The following is a 17601-nucleotide window of genomic DNA, read 5'->3' as shown; positions in this document are numbered from 1 at the left end:
AACGTATTCTTGTTTAATATCACTCACGCATTGATAATAAAATCTGTATAAAATTAATAAAATGGTCCCTATGACAGGTGATCTCTCCGCTTACCGTCTTGAACTGGTTCCGGAATTCTGGATCCAAACAGCGTTGCTGTTCTTGCTCCAGGTACTGACACGAAGGAATATTTACAAATTCCTCACAGCAGCTGTTTCGAAATAACTCAGCTGACCCCAAAACGGGTTTGGCTTGGCCCAATGCCTTTTACTTACTTGAGGCAAACAAAGAGAACCGAAAATCCTAATCCCGGCTCCTCAGACTCATCCAATGGGCTGCGAAGTAAAGGACAGCTCTCCAGAAACAATCTGTCCTCTTAAAGGGAGGATGCCCTCAGAACAGGAAAATACTCTTTGTTCAGTCGAGTAACGAATGATTCAAAATGCACCACAAATTAAGTTCAAAACTATCTTTTGGACATCGTGTCCATTAAAATTGTCCAACCTGGGAACCGAAGTCAACCGATCAGCATTTATGTGTTTATTGCGTTATTTTTCTGTATACTTTACAAAGTAAGTTATTTGTGGACCAGAGTCTGTTTTAATGCTACAATCTCATAAAATTCACGCCAAAATTGGTGCATTTATGCTAATAATAATTGAGTATGATTGTGCTTATTGTAGGACTGGACGAGTCCATGTTATTCACCACCAAGTTTATGGACCAGTTGAGTTTGCAGCCTGAAGAGAGGCAGTAGAAAAAACACTGTGGATTGCACACAGACAGTGTCTACCTAAAAGAAGGTACCAAGAAGAATAGTACAATGCCCAATGCATCCCATGCAAAGCAAAATAATCAACTGGAGGGAGTTCTTCTCCCATCACGTACAAGCTAATTAAACAAAAACTGAAAGCCTGCTGAGCTTTTCCAGCAACTTTGTTTTTATTGTTGTTGAGAATAAGTAAATATATTAACTGCTCCATAAGATTCATAAAACATAGGAGCAGAAGTAGGCCATTTGACTCATTGACAAGTAAATCTTGACTGATAGACAATAGACAATCGGTGCAGGAGTAGGCCATTCGGCCCTTCGAGCCAGCACCACCATTCATTATGATCATGGCTGATCATCCACAATCAGTATCCTGTTCCTGCCTTATCCCCATAACCCTTGATACCACTATCTTTAAGAGCTCTATCTATCTCTTTCTTGGAACTATCCAGAGACTTGGCCTCCACTGCCTTCTGGGGCAGACCATTCCATATATCCACCACTCTCTGGGAGAAGAAGTTTCTCTTCAACTCTGTTCTAAATGGCCTACCCCTTATTTTTAAACTGTGTCCTCTGGTTCTGGACTCCCCCATCAACTGGAACATGCTTCCGGTCTCCAGAGTGTCCAATCCCTTAATAATCTTATACGTCTCAATCAGATCCCCTCTCATCCTCCTAAGCTCAAATGTATACAAGCCCAGTCGCTCCAATCTTTCAACATATGATAGTCCCGCCATTCCGGGAATTGACCTTGTGAACCTACGCTGCACTCCCTCAATAGCCAGAACATCCTTCCTCAATTTGGAGACCAAAACTGCACACAATACTCCAGGTGCGGTCTCACCAGGGCCCTGTACAGCTGCAGAAGGACCTCTTTGCTCCGATACTCAATTCCTCTTGTTATGAAGGCCAGCATGCCATTAGCTTTCTTCAAGGCCTGCTGTACCTGCATGCTTGCTTTCATTGACTGATGTACAAGAACACCCAGATCTCGTTGAACTTCCCCTTTACCTAACTTGACTCCATTTAGATAGTAATCTGCCTTCCTGTTCTTGCCACCAAAGTGGATAACCACACATTTATCCACATTAAACTGCATCTGCCATGCATCCATCCACTCACCTAGCCTGTCCAAGTCACCCTGTATTCTCATAACATCCTCCTCACATTTCACACTGCCACCCAGCTTTGTGTCATTAGCAAATTTACTAATATTGCTTTTAATGCCTTCGTCTATATCATTAATATATATTAGAAACAGCTGCGGTCCCAGCACCGAACCTTGTGGAACGCCACTGGTCACTGCCTGCCTTTCCGAAAGGGACCCGTTTATCACTACTCTTTGCTTCCTGTCAGCCAGCCAATTTTCAATCCAAGCCAGTATTTAGCCCCCAATACCATGTGCCCTAATTTTACTCACTAATCTCCTATGAGGGACTTTATCAAAGGCTTTCTGAAAGTCCAGGTATACTACATCCACTGGCTCTCCCTTCTCCATCTTCATAGTTACATCCTCAAAATCTCCAAAAGATTAGTCAAGCACGATTTCCCCTTCGTAAATCCATGCTGACTCTGACCTATCCTGTTACCGCGATCCAAATGATTCGTAATTTCATCTTTTATAATTGACTCCAGCATCTTTCCCACCACTGACGTCAGGCTAACCAGTCTATAATTCCCTGTTTTCTCTCTCCCTCCTTTCTTGAAAAGTGGGACAACATTAGCCACCCTCGTTTCGGGCCTAGACCCTTCATCAGAGAGGAGGCCCGAAACGTCAGCTTTTGTGCTCCTGAGATGCTGCTGGGCCTGCTGTGTTCATCCAGCCTCACATTTTATTATCTTATTGAAATTGGATTGTTTTTTGATTTCAAAGCTGACACAGATTTGGTCAGGAACAGGATCAAGTCTATAGGGTTAAGGCCGGAAATTAGAGGGTTATCAGCTTTTTTAGGTATGTGAAAAGAAAAAAAATGGTTAAGACTAAAATTGGGCCCTTGAAGACAGAAACGGGTGAATTTATTATGAGGAACAAGGAAATGGCAGATGAGTTAAATAGGTACTTTGGATCTGTCTTCACTAGGGAAGACACAAGCAATCTCCCAGATATTATAGTGGTTGAAGAACCTAGTGTAATTAATGAACTGAAGGGAATTTATATTAGGCAGGAAATGGTGTTGGATAGATTGTTAGGTCTGAAGGCTGATAAGTCCCCGGGACCTGATGGTCTGCATCCCAGGGCACTTAAGGAGGTGGCTCTACAAATCGTGGATGCATTGGTAATTATTTTCCTCAGGATCAGTTCCTGTGGACTGGAGGGTGGCTAATGTTGTCCCACTTTTCAAGAAAGGAGGGAGAGAGAAAACAGGGAATTATAGACCGGTTAGCCTGACGTCAGTGGTGGGAAAGATGCTGGAGTCAATTATAAAAGATGAAATTGCAACAGTAGTAGATTCACCAATTTTAGGTACATTTAAGTCGTCATTGGATAAGCATATGGACGTACATGGAATAGTGTAGGTTAGATGGGCTTGAGATTGTTATGACAGGTCGGCACAACATCGAGGACCGAAGGGCCTGTACTGTGCTGTAATGTTCTATGTTCTATGTCTATGTAGGATAGGTCAGAGTCAGCATGGATTTACGAAGGGGAAATTGTGCTTGACTAATCTTTTGGAGATTTTGAGGATGTAACTATGAAGACGGAGAAGGGAGAGCCAGTGGATGTAGTATACCTGGACTTTCAGAAAGCCTTTGATAAAGTCCCTCATAGGAGATTAGTGAGTAAAATTAGGGCACATGGTATTGGGGGCTAAATACTGGCTTGGATTGAAAATTGGCTGGCTGACAGGAAGCAAAGAGTAGTGATAAACGGGTCCCTTTCGGAAAGGCAGGTAGTGACCAGTGGCGTTCCACAAGGTTCGGTGCTGGGACCGCAGCTATTTATAATATATATTAATGATATAGACGAAGGCATTAAAAGCAATATTAGTAAATTTGCTAATGACACAAAGCTGGGTGGCAGTGTGAAATGTGAGGAGGATGTTATGAGAATACAGGGTGACTTGGACAGGCTAGGTGAGTGGATGGATGCATGGCAGATGCAGTTTAATGTGGATAAATGTGTGGTTATCCACTTTGGTGGCAAGAACAGGAAGGCAGATTACTATCTAAATGGAGTCAAGTTAGGTAAAGGGGAAGTTCAACGAGATCTGGGTGTTCTTGTACATCAGTCAATAAAAGCAAGCATGCAGGTACAGCAGGCAGTGAAGAAAGCTAATGGCATGCTGGCCTTCATAACAAGAGGAATTGAGTATCGGAGCAAAGAGGTCCTTCTGCAGCTGTACAGGGCCCTGGTGAGACCACACCTGGAGTATTGTGTGCAGTTTTGGTCTCCAAATTGAGGAAGGATGTTCTGGCTATTGAGGGAGTGCAGCGTAGGTTCACAAGGTCAATTCCCGGAAGCTTTTTGTGCTCCTGAGATGCTGCTGGGCCTGCTGTGTTCATCCAGCCTCACATTTTATTATCTTGGATTCTCCAGCATCTGCAGTTCCCATTATCACTGATCCAATTTCAACAAGTCTCTGCAGTAAAGATTCAACACGCTCACTACCCTCTGACATGATCCTCATCTTTGCCTCAAACAATACAAAAGTACTGTGAATGCTGAAAAACAGAAATTGCTGTGAGAGCAGATCTGAAGAAGGGTCACTGAATCCAAAATGTTAACTCTGCTTTCTCTCTGTGGATGCTGCCAGACCTGCTGAGTTTTCCCAGCAATTTCTGTTTTTGTCTCATGTTTGTCTCAAATTGGTAACCTCTTAATCTGAGATTATGCCTTCTGGTCCTTGATGCTTTCACAGGGGGAAACAACATTTCTATATCTAATCCCTTAAGAATCTTATATATTTCAATAAGGTCTCCTCTCATTCTTCTAAACTCCAATGAGTACAAGCCCAACCAACTCAACCTCTCCTCATAAAAAATACTTCCATACCCAAGACCAACCTGGTGAATCTTCTCTGAACTGCCTCCTATGCCAGTATATCTTTCCATAGACGTGGGGACCGAAACTGTTCGCAGTACTCAAGATGTGACTAGTGTCTTGTATAATTTTAGAAAAACATCCTTATTTTTATATTCCACTCCCTTTGAAATAAAGGCCAACAGTCCATTTGCCTATTACCTACTGAACATGTTTGGTAGCCTTTTATGATTTATTTAGTGATTCATAGGATGTGAGCATCACTAGCTAAGACAGCATTAAAATAAATTGCGAGTTGTCCTTGAGGAGGTGATGGTGGTGAACTGTCTTCTTGAACACCGAATTTATTTGCTGTAGATTGACCAAAATGCCATTAAGGAGTTCCAAAATTTTGACCCAGCAATGCTGAACAATGGTTATGTACTTCCAAGTCAGGATGGTGAGTGACTTGAAGGGGATTTGCAGGTATTAGTGTTTCCCTGTATCAACAGCCCTTTCTTTCCAGATGGTAGTGGTGGTGGGTTTGGAATGTGCTAGTAAAGAAGTTTTGGTGAATTTCTGCCATGCGTCTTGTAGATAGCACAAAACACTGCTAATGAGCATCAGTGATGGAGGGATTGAATGTTGCGGATGTGATTCCAATCAAGCAGGCTGCTTTGTGTTGGATGGTATTGAGCTTCTTGAGTGGTATTGGAGCAACACTCATCCAGGCAAGTGGAAAGTTTTCCGTCATATTCCTGACATTATCTTGTAGCTGGGAATTCAGGAGGTGACATAGTCACTTTAAGATTGCTACCCTATGATCTGCTTTTGTAGTCACAGTATTTATAAATGTTTTCTAACCAACCTGCTCATGCATGTTCTTAAATACCTCTGCAACAGGTGAGACTTGAACCGAGGTCTTTTGGCTCAGAGGTAGAGGCAGTTCCACTGTGCCACAAGAGCACACAGCCACAGTATTTATATGGAGAGTCCAGTTCAATTTCTGGTCAATGGTAACTCTCAGGATGTTGATAGTGGGGGATTCAGTAATGGTTAATTTCACTCTTGTTGGAGATGTTCATTGCCTGCCACTTGTGCAGCACAAATGTTTCTTCGACCATAAAAAAAGGCATAGAAATAGGCCATTTGATCCATCAAGTCTGCTATTGCTCATACGTTTCTTAATCCATTCTCCTGCTGTCTTCCTGCCGCCCTTGATCTTCTTGCGAATCAAAAATCTATCCATCTCTGACTTAAGTACACTCAATGACTTGGGCTTTTGCACCAATGAGTTCCACAGATTCACGATCCTCTGACTGAAGAAATTCCTCCCCATCTCAGTTCTAAATGGCTGTCCCTTAAGGTCCTAGGCTGTGCCCTTGGATCCTAGTCTCCCCTACTGATGGAAACATCTTCTCCTCGTCCGCTCATGCAGGCCTCTCAGTATTTTGTATGTTTCAATCAGATACCCCCAATCCTTCTAAACTCTATCGAGTACAGACAGAGTCCTCAACGCTCCTCATTAGACATGGGATCATTCTTGTAAACCACCTCTAGACCCCTTCCAATGCCAGCACATCCTTCTAGCCCAAAACTGTTCACAATATTCCAAATACAGGTCAGACCAGAGCCTTATGCAGCCTCAGCAGTAGAGCTCTGCTGTTGTATTCTAGCCTTCTTGAATGCTAACATTGCAATTGCCTTCCTAACTGCCAAGTGAACCTGCCCGTTAGCGGAATGAATAAGGACTCCTGATTCCCTATTTGCTTCAAATTTCTGAAGCCTTTCCTGTTTAGAAAATAGACTATGCTTCTATGCTTCCTGCTAAAGTACACTTTCCCATATTGTATTTCATCTGCTATTTATTTGCCCACTCGCCTTGCCTCTCCAAGTCCTTCTGCAGTCTTCCCACTTCCTCGACACTATCTATCCCTCCACCTATCTTTGTGTCAACCATATGTCAACCTAAACCTAGACATTGTCCAGGTCTTGTTGATTTTGGATATGGACTATTTCAGTACCTGTGAAGTTGCAAATGGTGTTGAACATTGTTCAGTGATCAGTAAACATCCCCACTTCTGACCTTACAATGGGGGTGAGGTCACTGATGAAGCAGATGTAGATGGTTAGGTTAAGGACACACTCCTGTGGATGTCCTGAGCAGTTGTCCTGGAACTGAGATGACTGACCTCCACAACCTTAACTGTCTTCCTTTGTGCCAGATATGACTACAACCAATAGAATGTTTCCCTTAATCCTGCGGTCCCCACCCCACCAACTTTTCAATTGACTCCAGCTTTACCAGGTGAAGAAGGGTAGACAGGTACAAGGTTGCAGTAATGTAGTGTACAAAATGTGCGGGAGTACGATATGTGGGGGACAGCAAGCAACTTAGGCAAGCAGCTTGCTGAGATACATCCATATAAGGAAATAGTGTATTTCAGGTAGTTTAGCTGCATATCCAGAAGTGGGAACAATTAGCAATTAACTGAAGGAGTAGTCGTTATTTGTGTTTGACAAGAAGGACCCCTAGACCCCTAGGTTATTAGCATTTCACAATACAGTTAGCAGTTGCCTGGGATCCAGTGACCATCTGTATAGCTTGAGATAGTCATGCAAATATTAATCATAAGGGAAGGTTTCAGTACTAGGAGCAAATGACAGAAACAGATAAGCCCTGAAGATAACACAGAAGTGGAAATTCTGTTGACATTAGAGGACTCTGCACCTCACAAGAAAGTAAGCTGCATTCTTTCTTTGCAGTGAAGGACTGACTTATTGTTTGTTTTATGCCAACACTGCATGCAACAATTGTGATATGGAAATGTATAAATATGTTATTTTGAGTTGTATTAGAGATTGACTCTGAGGCCTCTCCCGTGCTGCGTTGGTACAAGCTTAAATAAAATGCTTGTTACAACCTACTCGACCGAAGGTTTGATTTGGCTAATGCCTTCCAACGCTAGGGCTCCCTGATGCCAAACTTGGCTCAAATTGGCCTTCGTGTCGAAGCAGTCACTTTCATCTCACCACATGCTCAAGGACCCCAAAATCCTGCTGTGCTGCAGCTTTCTTCAGCCTCTCCCCATGTAATTAATATTGAGCTCTTCTATTCTTCCAGCCAAACTTCATATTTTCCTACGTTACATTATATCTAATAAGTTTTCACCTATCACTCAACCTGCCTATATCCTGTGAAGACTCTGTGAGCTGAATCTCACATTGTTTTAGTTAAATCTGAGTTGCAATAAGGTTCAGGCAGGGTTTTGTGTCATAAGTTCTAGCAAATTTGCTCACCCATATACTCACTGCATTAAATGCCATCCTGCATCAAAGACATCTCTAGCATCCAATTTCCACTGTGTCTTACCAGGTACCAATCCTGGAATAACTCACTACTCAGTGTATATCTGCTGAAGCACTGTCATTCCTTGCCATCCGTGAAAGGTCGCTGTGCACTTGGACAGGTATTGGCAGTCCAGCGTTGCTCCCCACCAGCAATGTAATGACATAGCAGCCACTAAGTCATACATAGCTGACATGTCTGATAATCCCTCGCGTGTACAATTCCGTTCACTTACAAAATTGTTGGTTAACCACCAAGTCATACACTTTATCTGTACATCTTAGAATCAATTACCCACCAACAAATTAAAATGAAGTTTGAGGGTTAAAATAATGCACTCAAGACCCCATGGTAACCTTACCTGTCCTTAGCTACATCCCATGTGAACACTGTTCAGCATTACTGTGTCCCTAATGCCCACTGGACACTCATAGCTCGTCATTGTGCAGGAGGGAACCATCATTATGTTAAGCAATTGGATAAATACAAATATGAACATGAGCTTTTGTTTATACTAATAGAAGGGCAATAGAAGTGAAGTCAGCAGAGGAGTTTAGTGGCCCAAAGTAGCTGAGCTGTCTCATGACAACCACAAACCTGGTGTAGGCATAGACAGCATAAACTTGCACCTTCCCATCAGTCAGGGATTGTACGATGGTGTCATGAGCAGTCTGTGCCTTCCACCCCGCCCCCCTTCACCCTCAGTAACCAGCAGCAGGGCTCCTAGAACCTCAAATGCATGAAGTGCATAAAGGTGCTGCAGGGTGTAGGAATCGTGACAGCTGCCATGATAGAATCATTATATTTAAATGATTATGAGGATTCAAACTTGTGGTGTTTGCAGAGGACCACTAGAAGTGGAATGAATGGTGGTTTTCCTTTAGCTGCCAATGGCGTTTTCTATTGTCATTGCTGTTACCTTCAACATATCAAGATGCCCAGGTTTAATTTGCAAGCATGTAGCTTCACATATTTGTCAGTGCAACGTCATGCCATCCAGCAAACTTGATTTGATTTGATTGTTGTCAGCTGTACCTAGGCACAGTGAAAAGTTTTGTTTTGCACACTGCACAGGCAGATCAAAGATTGAACAGAGCAAGGAATACAAAGTTATGGTCGCAAAGAAGGTGCATAAAAAGCAAGACCAACATTATATTTGAAATTTGAGAGGTCAATTCAGAAGTCTAATAACAGTGGGTTGGAAGAGATTATACTCTGGGTGGGAGGGGTCTTTGGTGATGTCAGCTGCCTTTCTGAAGCATCAAGAACTGTAGATGGAGTCAATGGTTGGAAGGTTGACTTGCGTGATGGACCAGGCTGTGTTTACAACTCTGCAGTTTCTTACAGTCCTGAACAAAGCAGTTGCTGTACCAAGCTGTGATGCATACAGATAGAATGCTTTCGATGGTGCACCTATAAATCTCATGCGTTCAACCATCGAACTGACATTTACTCTGCTCATCTTGTTCTAGCCACATTGTAAGAACAATTTACATTGAGAGCAAGGAAGAAGTAATTTCAGGGAATGCAGATCGTGCTGAGTACCATCAGCACTGGATCCCGGGTACTTCCCTGAGACTGCATCTCCTTCATTAGCTTGCAATATCCTAACAAACCATTTCAACCCATTCCCTAACACATCACTTTTAACTACATTTAACACTGTCTTCCCTGCCCCTTGAACTCCAGCATCACACTGTGTTGATGCCCACCTGTTCCTTTATCCTCTCCCATCAGTCAATAACCTTCATTCCCATAAGGTAACATGTCTCCAATTGTTTTCCAAATTCTGCACACTGAACTAGAGATTCAGCCCCATCCTCATCACTGTCCTTATCGATAAGTGCCTCTGCTTCCCACCCACCACCAAGCTTTGACATCACCCATTCTGCCATAAAACCCCAAACAGGCCCCACAGACTCCCACTTTGATCAATCCAACAAGATTAACAGTCTTGAACCAAGATTGTATCAACTCCAGACAATATGATCAACTTTGACAATCAGTCCCTGGACATGACTACCCAAAGCCAAGACTGTTGTGTCCACAACGTCCTGACTAACCATATGTGATTCCCCTGACTACTTGTGCTGATCCTACAGGACTGATGAACATTCCCTGGATGACACTGGGACAGATCCTCTAAATAAGCATCCAAAAGTGACAGGGCTAATACCTCTGGGCTGTACATGGACTGTGTCCCTGCCCAACAGAACTGGGACTCCCTGACTGACAGGGGCCCCCATTGACTGCGCTGAAGGCTATACCACACCATTTTCCAACAGGCTATTTGATTGAATGTACAGGCAGTGAGGTGCTATGACAGTTGTTATGGGTTGGCAGATGCTAGGTAGCAATGTCTGTAGATGAGGGAATGTGCCTAGAGCCCTTGGATCAAACTGTTCTTGACCACTGTCTAACATGGAAGCCATTCCGAACAAGCATTAAGTTGAATATGCCAAATACACTTTCAGATTTCCTTGTTGGGTTTTCCAGATGTCTAGCCTTTTTGGCAAGTTTGGTTGCTAACAAGGAGTCTAGATATTAGTGAGGTGAGTTGTGGCACGAACAAGGAATTTAACAAGTGTTAGCCCATCTTTCACTCCCTAGAGAGAATCTGACCATGCCACTTGTGAAATCACAGAAGATGGAACAAGATAATCTCAACATCAAAATGGATCTCTCTGCACTTGTCGCCTGATTCTGCTATAGAAAACACTGCTCAAACCCTTACAAGATGCCACACTTTGGCTAATCCTCACTGGTTGTCTTGCCACCTATTTTTTTGTCATCCTCAAACAGATGATAGTACATTCATTTACATCATCCAACTCATTAATTTATATAGTAAATAACTGTGTTCCAGCCACTCCATGAGTTATAAATTGCTGTCCTGAAAATGCCCCCTTTATTCCAAATCACTGTCTTCTATTAGTTAGCCAAACATCTAGACTTTGTAATATACTCATCTGAACAGCATAGGTGGCTTTCATGTAACTAGTCTCATGTGTAGTACCTTATTCAACGCCTCTTGAAAATCCTTTATCCACCCTGCTTATTACCTCCTCATTAAATTCCCAATGGATTTTCGGGCATGATTTCCCCTTTATGAAGTCATGTTGGCTCTGCTTGATTATATTATGTATTTCTAAATGCTCTACTATTACATCCTTTATAATAGATTCCATACGTTCCCAATTACAGTTATTAAGTTAAATAGCCCATGGTTACTGTTTTCCTTTCGTGTCTTATTAAATAAGGGTGTTACAATGGCAGTTTTCCAACCTTCTAGGAATTTACCAAAATCTAAGGATTCTTGGAAGATTGCTACTGCTGTATCCATTATCCTGCATCTACTTTTTCTAAAATTCTAGGATGAAGCCCATAAGGTTCAGAAAGCTTATTGGCCTTTAATCCCATTAGTCTCTCTGGTACGTGTTGTCTAATGACAGTTATTGCATTTATTTGGCCTATCTCCCTTAGCTCCTTGATTATTTCATTATTTTAAAATGCTATTAATGTCTTCTACTGAGAAGACTAGTCAATATTATTTATTCAATTGCTCTGCCATTTCTGAGTTGTCCATGATTATTTCTCTAGCCTCATTCTCAAGGGGTCTTATGCTCACACTGGCCTCTCTCTTCCTTTTTAAACATTTAATGAAGCTCTTACTGTCTGTTTCTATGTTACTTACTCATTTGCCCTCAGAATTTATTTTCCCACCCCTTGGTTTATCACTAATTTTTGGCACATTTATATTTCTTTTCTTTCAATTTGATACTATCCTTAACTTTCTTGGTTAACTATGGTTGGCTTATCCCCTTCCTAGAATCCTTCTTCTTTACTAGGATATATCTTTGTTCTGAGAACTGTCGTCTGATGTGAGCAATGACAGTACATGTAGCTTTTAAGGTTCACTATCACCTGTATGTTCTTCAACAAAACAAACAATAACATTTTATTCAGAATTCTAAGTACAAGAGATAACATATACAACATTACCTTAAAATTTAACAAACTTCGTCCTGACAATGTGACAACAGCGAAGTGTTGTACAAATGCATGATTTCTTTCAGACTGAAAAACCAATTTATATTTACATAGCACCTTCATTTTAAAAAAATTCCAAGATGTTTGAAGATTGATACATTATATCTGACTAACAAACTATTTTCACTACAGGTACCAAGTGAGCAATTAGAAGTATTTGTAGAAACACAGAAACATTATTTACCATGAGACTATGGAATTAAGATTGTGGATTAAAACCTGCAGCCTTGTGCTTTGTCAATTAACTGTTATTTCTGTGACTCTCAAGGTGTCAGTTTACTGGAACTGCTTTGGGTTATACAACATCAATTTGAACAAACGATTAGGAACCGATAAAGTTATTTTCTTGCACTATTTCAGTAAAATGATGCAGTCCACAAGGGAGTATATTTCTGTAAAAGGAAGATTATCAGCAGATATACTAAATATTTACAGCATATAAAAATGATGCATATGTACTGTCTTATGCTTGTCATCTCATACCCTTCGTAATAATTTAAGCCTTTATCAATTCAGGTCCAAAATATTGAAAAAGGTTTTAAGTTTAAAGCCACCCTTTAGCTCTGGCAAACAGGTACCAAACCTCCATATCTCGCATGAGGATTTCTTATACCAGAGGACCATTGGTAAGAGTCAGCCACATTTTTGTCATCCACGCCAGAAATTTGGGCCTGAATTTCTTTATGGAACCTTCTGCCTTTTCTAATTTTCTGAGCACTGAATTCAGCTAACCTAAAACTACATACAATCAGGATGGAACAGTCAAGAGTACTGTTGTACTAGTATTCTTTAAATGTGTCCACAGCAGCAATTAGGTAAGCATATAGTTTTATTTAGAGAACAAATAGCCTTTTATTCTTGTTTTAGGGTTTGTGGCTGCTGCAGATAACCATAAAAATTGTAGAAATGTTTTTAGGAGGGATATTTTCTGCCTGCAGTTCTCTACAAATGTCCTTTTATTACTTGGTATTTAATGGTGAGTCAAGGATCGGGAACAGAACACACAGCAAACAAGAATAGAGTGACTGCATGGCTGAGAACATAGAACAGGAAGAAATATTCAGCCCAACAAACCTACCTTGCAATTCACTCAAATTGGAGTTAATTATACACTTCAATTCCATTTACACACCCAACCCCTGCAACCCTATTCCCCACTGGTAATCAGAAATCTATCAATTTCTGCCTTAAACATATTCAAAGACTGAGCTTCCATGGTGCTCTGTGGTAGAGAGCTCTAAAGGTCCACTCTGAGTAAAATCAAATGTATCCTCACCTTGAATCTAAATAGATTCCCCCTATTTTTAGATTGTACCCCCTGGTTCTAGACTCTCCAACTGAGTAAACATCTTACCTGCATCTACCCTTCAAGTACTCATAAGTTTCAATGAGACCACCTCTCAATCTTCAAAACTCTAGATAATACAGGCACAGTTTGACCAATTTCTTTTCATTAACTCATCATAGAACCATAGAATCCCTTCAGTGCAGAAAGTGGCCATTTGACCGGTCAAGTCTGCACAATCTCCAAAATAGAATCTTCCCAAACCAACACTATCCCCACAATTACTACTGGCTAACCCACCTAGCCTGGACACTGTGGGGCAATTTAGCATGGTCAATCAACTTAACCTGTACATCTTCAGATTGTGGGACGAAACCTATGCAGACATGGCAAGAATGTGCAAGCTCCACACAGACAAGTCACCTAAGGCTGGAATTGAACCCAGGTCCCTGGCGCTGTAAAGCAACAGTACTAACCATTGAGCCACCCCATCTGATCTTTGGAACAAGTCTGGTGAATCTTCATTGCACTGACTCTATTGCAATGACATTTTTCCTGAGATAAGGAAACCAAAACTGCACACAGTTTTCCAGGTGCAGTCTAAACAAGCTCCTGTAAAAGTAAAGCGAGACTTCACTACTCCTGTGCCCAAATCTGTACTTAACTCCTTTTACCATAAAGGCTAACATTCTACTTACCTTCCTAACAACTTGCTGCAGCTGCATGTTAGCCTTCATTGACTTAACAGACAAGGGCACCTAGATCCTTTTCTATATCTACCCTTCCCAATCTCTCACCATTTAACAAATACTCCATATATCCAGTTCTCTGACCAAAATGAATAACCTTTTTCCACATTGTGTTCCATCTGTCACATTCTAGCCCACTTACTAAGCATGTCCAAATCCTCCTGATGCCACTATACATCGTTCTCACAACATACATTCCCACTGAACAATGTATCATCCATAGATTTGGAAATATTACATTTGATTCCCCAAATCATTGATATATATTGTGAAAAGTTGAGGACCAAGTATGGATTCTTGCAGTATCCTCCTAGTCAAAGTCTGTCAATGTAAAAATGATCCAATTATTCCCACTCTGTTTTCTGTTAGCCAGTCATTAATCCACTCCAGTATGTTACTTACTATCCCATGTGCTTTAATTTTTCTAACCAGCCTCTTGTAGGGGACTTTATCAAATGTCTCCTGAAGGTCTAAGTATATTATGTCCAATGGCTCTCCTTCTTCAATTTTGTGAGTAACATCTTCAAAAAGTGTCAACCAATTCAGCCAGCACAATTTCCCATTCACAAAAACATGCTGACTATGCCCAGGTTGTTATCAACCTGGTGCCCATTTTCTTCATCCTTTATAACAGATTCTAACATTTTCCCTGCTACTGATATAACACTAACAGGGTCTGTAGTTCCCTGTTTCCTCTCTTACTCCCTTCATAAATAGTGGGAAGACATTCACTACCTTCCAATCTGCAGGAATCATTACACAGCCCTTAGAATTTTGTAAGATAATCACCAAAGCAACAATTATCTGTACAGTCACTTCCTTAACACTCTGGGATGTAGAATATTGGGTAGTGGGAATTATCATCTTTTATCTCTATTAATATCTCCAGTATAAGCAAAAAAACTTATAATTAAGGTGGAAACAATATGGAAATTGTATTATTAGATGATATACGTGCAATTCAGTATGGATTATAAATAAATGTATTTTTCTTACATGCATCATACATTTATGAATGATGTTGAGGGCACCAGATATTGAGACTCTGTCCCAGGTTGAGTTTTTCTCAGGAGGAAGCTAAAAGAGATCTGAGCTATAAAGTTATGTTGTGAGATACCAATGTAGAAAAACTTGATAGGTTTGTTTGAAATTTCTGTCTCCAATATTTGAGCAGGGATGTTAAATAATTTGGTTTAAACTGCCTCATGTTCCCACCAAAATTGTAAAGAAAGGAATTTCAGGTGGACACAGTGAACATTCCTATGTTAATATCTCAGGGGATAATTTCAGGGAGTTGAGCAATGACTCAGTGCTTCAGAAGTCCAGTCACAGTAGAATAGCAATTATCAAAGCAAACAGAATCAAAGTAATAGTAGTGTACATGCTAAAAAAAAACTAATACTAAAATGTATTGCTGTCTGGCAAGATTGCATCTGGAGTACTGTGTTATATTTTGATCCTGCAGGTTCTGCAAGGGTAGTGAAAGGAATTAAGAAGCTGATCACTATTCTCAAGAAGATTGAACTATAAGGGAAGACTGGGGAAACTTGGTATATTTAAGCTTAATGACAGCAACTAAGAGATAGTTTTAAAGAGATGTTTAAGCTATTAAAGGGTCAGAAAAACTCAACCTGGGACACAGTCTCAAGTCATTCATTGCTACACAAAACTATGGCCAATATCTGGTGTCAACAACTTATCGCAAATGGTTTGTTGGGAGTACAAGATATTGACAGGAGACACGGAACAGGATTTTGGATCAGTACCACAATGTCAAGGTCAAATAGGGTCACAAACTGGCATTGTAGTAAATAGTCACCTGGGATTGATTTTCAATTAGCCGATTAGTGGCCAAAGACACTTGTCATTTATTTAAAGATAGCTGGTGGCTCTTGAAAGTAGGAGGCCAATGGCAGACTCACAGCCACTCTTTGACAAACACTTACAAGGATTAAAGACTCATTCACACAACATGCCAAACCAATGTGGTTTACAAAATATCATGTAACGACTGCCACAAACATTACATTGGACAGACAGGAAGGAAACTAGCCATCAGAATACATGAGCATCAGCTAGCAACAAAACAGCGCAATGAACTATCCTTAATATCAATACACTCAGACAATAATGGCCATCAGTTTAACTGAGACAAAGTAACCATAGTAGCCCAAGCCAAACACAGACATGCATGGGAATTCTTAGAGGCATGGTTCTCCACTCAGTAATTCAATCAACAAACATATAGAATTGGGCCCCATATAAAACCTATATTGATTAAAAACAGAAATGACACAACTCACAGTAACAGGCCAAACAGTATGAAGTCCAAGTGGAATAGAATAACATCGCTTCATCAGAGGTTCCACTGATGATGTCACCTAGCATGGTGATGAAACATCTGAACAAAAATAAGCCAGCTAGGCAAGCAAGTCAACAACCTCAAATTTACCTTATCATTTCACGTTTAGGAGTCCTTGCGTTGATTAGTCCACTGCCAATTCAGGGATATTGCTATTTTTCTAAATTCTCAGATTCAGGTTTTAGCTGTGAATTTAGCCAAGTGCAGAACTATTTCCTGGATGTGTTTACACTTCAGGGTTTAAAGTTGGATAAAGCTCGTTGTCAAACACAGGGATTACAATGGCTGCCCAATTATCCTGTGCCCGATGGATGTGACACAAGGAACACAAATTTTCTTGTTGCCTGCTCATCTTCATGCTGGTGGCATACAGAGCAGTGTGAAAACATGCTGCTAAGTGGCTGCATCTTAGCAGGCGGCCCAGGCAAAAACAAACCTAACATAATTAAGCTTGTATAAAAACAAAATACAACGGACAATGGAAATCTGAAACAGGCATAGAAAATGCTTGAGAAACTCAACAGGTTTGGAAGCACCTGTGGAGACAGAAAAGTTAATATTTTCAGTCTAGTATCACTCTTCTTCAGAACCTATTTGAATATTTAATTCACTGGCACTTCTCTTCAAGATGACTTCTCTTCAAGATATGCCCATCTTGAAGAAGTTCTGCTCTTCTCTCCAACAACATATTCACCTTCATTGAATTCTATTTCCCTCCTAGTGTCTGATAGAATTGTAGTTACAGAGAAGAGTCATACTGGACTCAAAACATTAACTTTGTGTCAATCTCCACAAATGCTGCCACACCTGCTGAGTTTATCGACGATACACTGTGTTTGATGCCAATTAAGTTGGTCCGCACTTCTTTAGCCAACTTGCTATTTGAATGATGAGGTGCATTTTCATTGCTACAGATGTTGGAAATTAATTGCAAAGACTTTGAGCAGGAAGATTCTGAAGCAATGGAGTAACAGACCAGAGAGTTCTCCCAGGTTTCTGATGCAGTACCAAAGGCCATTGTGCAGAACGTGAAAAGAGGAAGGAAATAGGTCATATTTCGACTGAACCAGGAGGCTATCCAGTCATTCAATAT

General features: G+C 40.9%; 1 protein-coding gene across 5 annotated transcripts in view; it reads right to left on the bottom strand.

The window, feature by feature from the left end:
* Positions 1 to 17601, bottom strand: part of LOC125457582 (endothelin-converting enzyme 2-like) — a 173168-nt gene that overhangs the window by 108519 nt on the left and 47048 nt on the right. Inside the window, exon 1 of one of the 5 annotated variants that reach the window (XM_048541998.2) lies at positions 16599 to 16617. The exons of 2 other annotated variants lie outside the window; for them this stretch is intronic. The gene's annotated coding sequence lies outside the window, so the exon portion shown is untranslated. 2 more of the 5 variants (XM_048541995.2, XM_048541994.2) reach the window with 2 other exon arrangements.

Source organism: Stegostoma tigrinum, chromosome 14 (genome assembly GCF_030684315.1).
Source record: "Stegostoma tigrinum isolate sSteTig4 chromosome 14, sSteTig4.hap1, whole genome shotgun sequence".
Classification (NCBI taxonomy): Eukaryota; Metazoa; Chordata; class Chondrichthyes; order Orectolobiformes; family Stegostomatidae; genus Stegostoma; species Stegostoma tigrinum.
The sequence above is the reverse complement of the archived record's forward strand: the minus strand, read 5'-3'. Positions and strand labels throughout refer to the sequence as shown.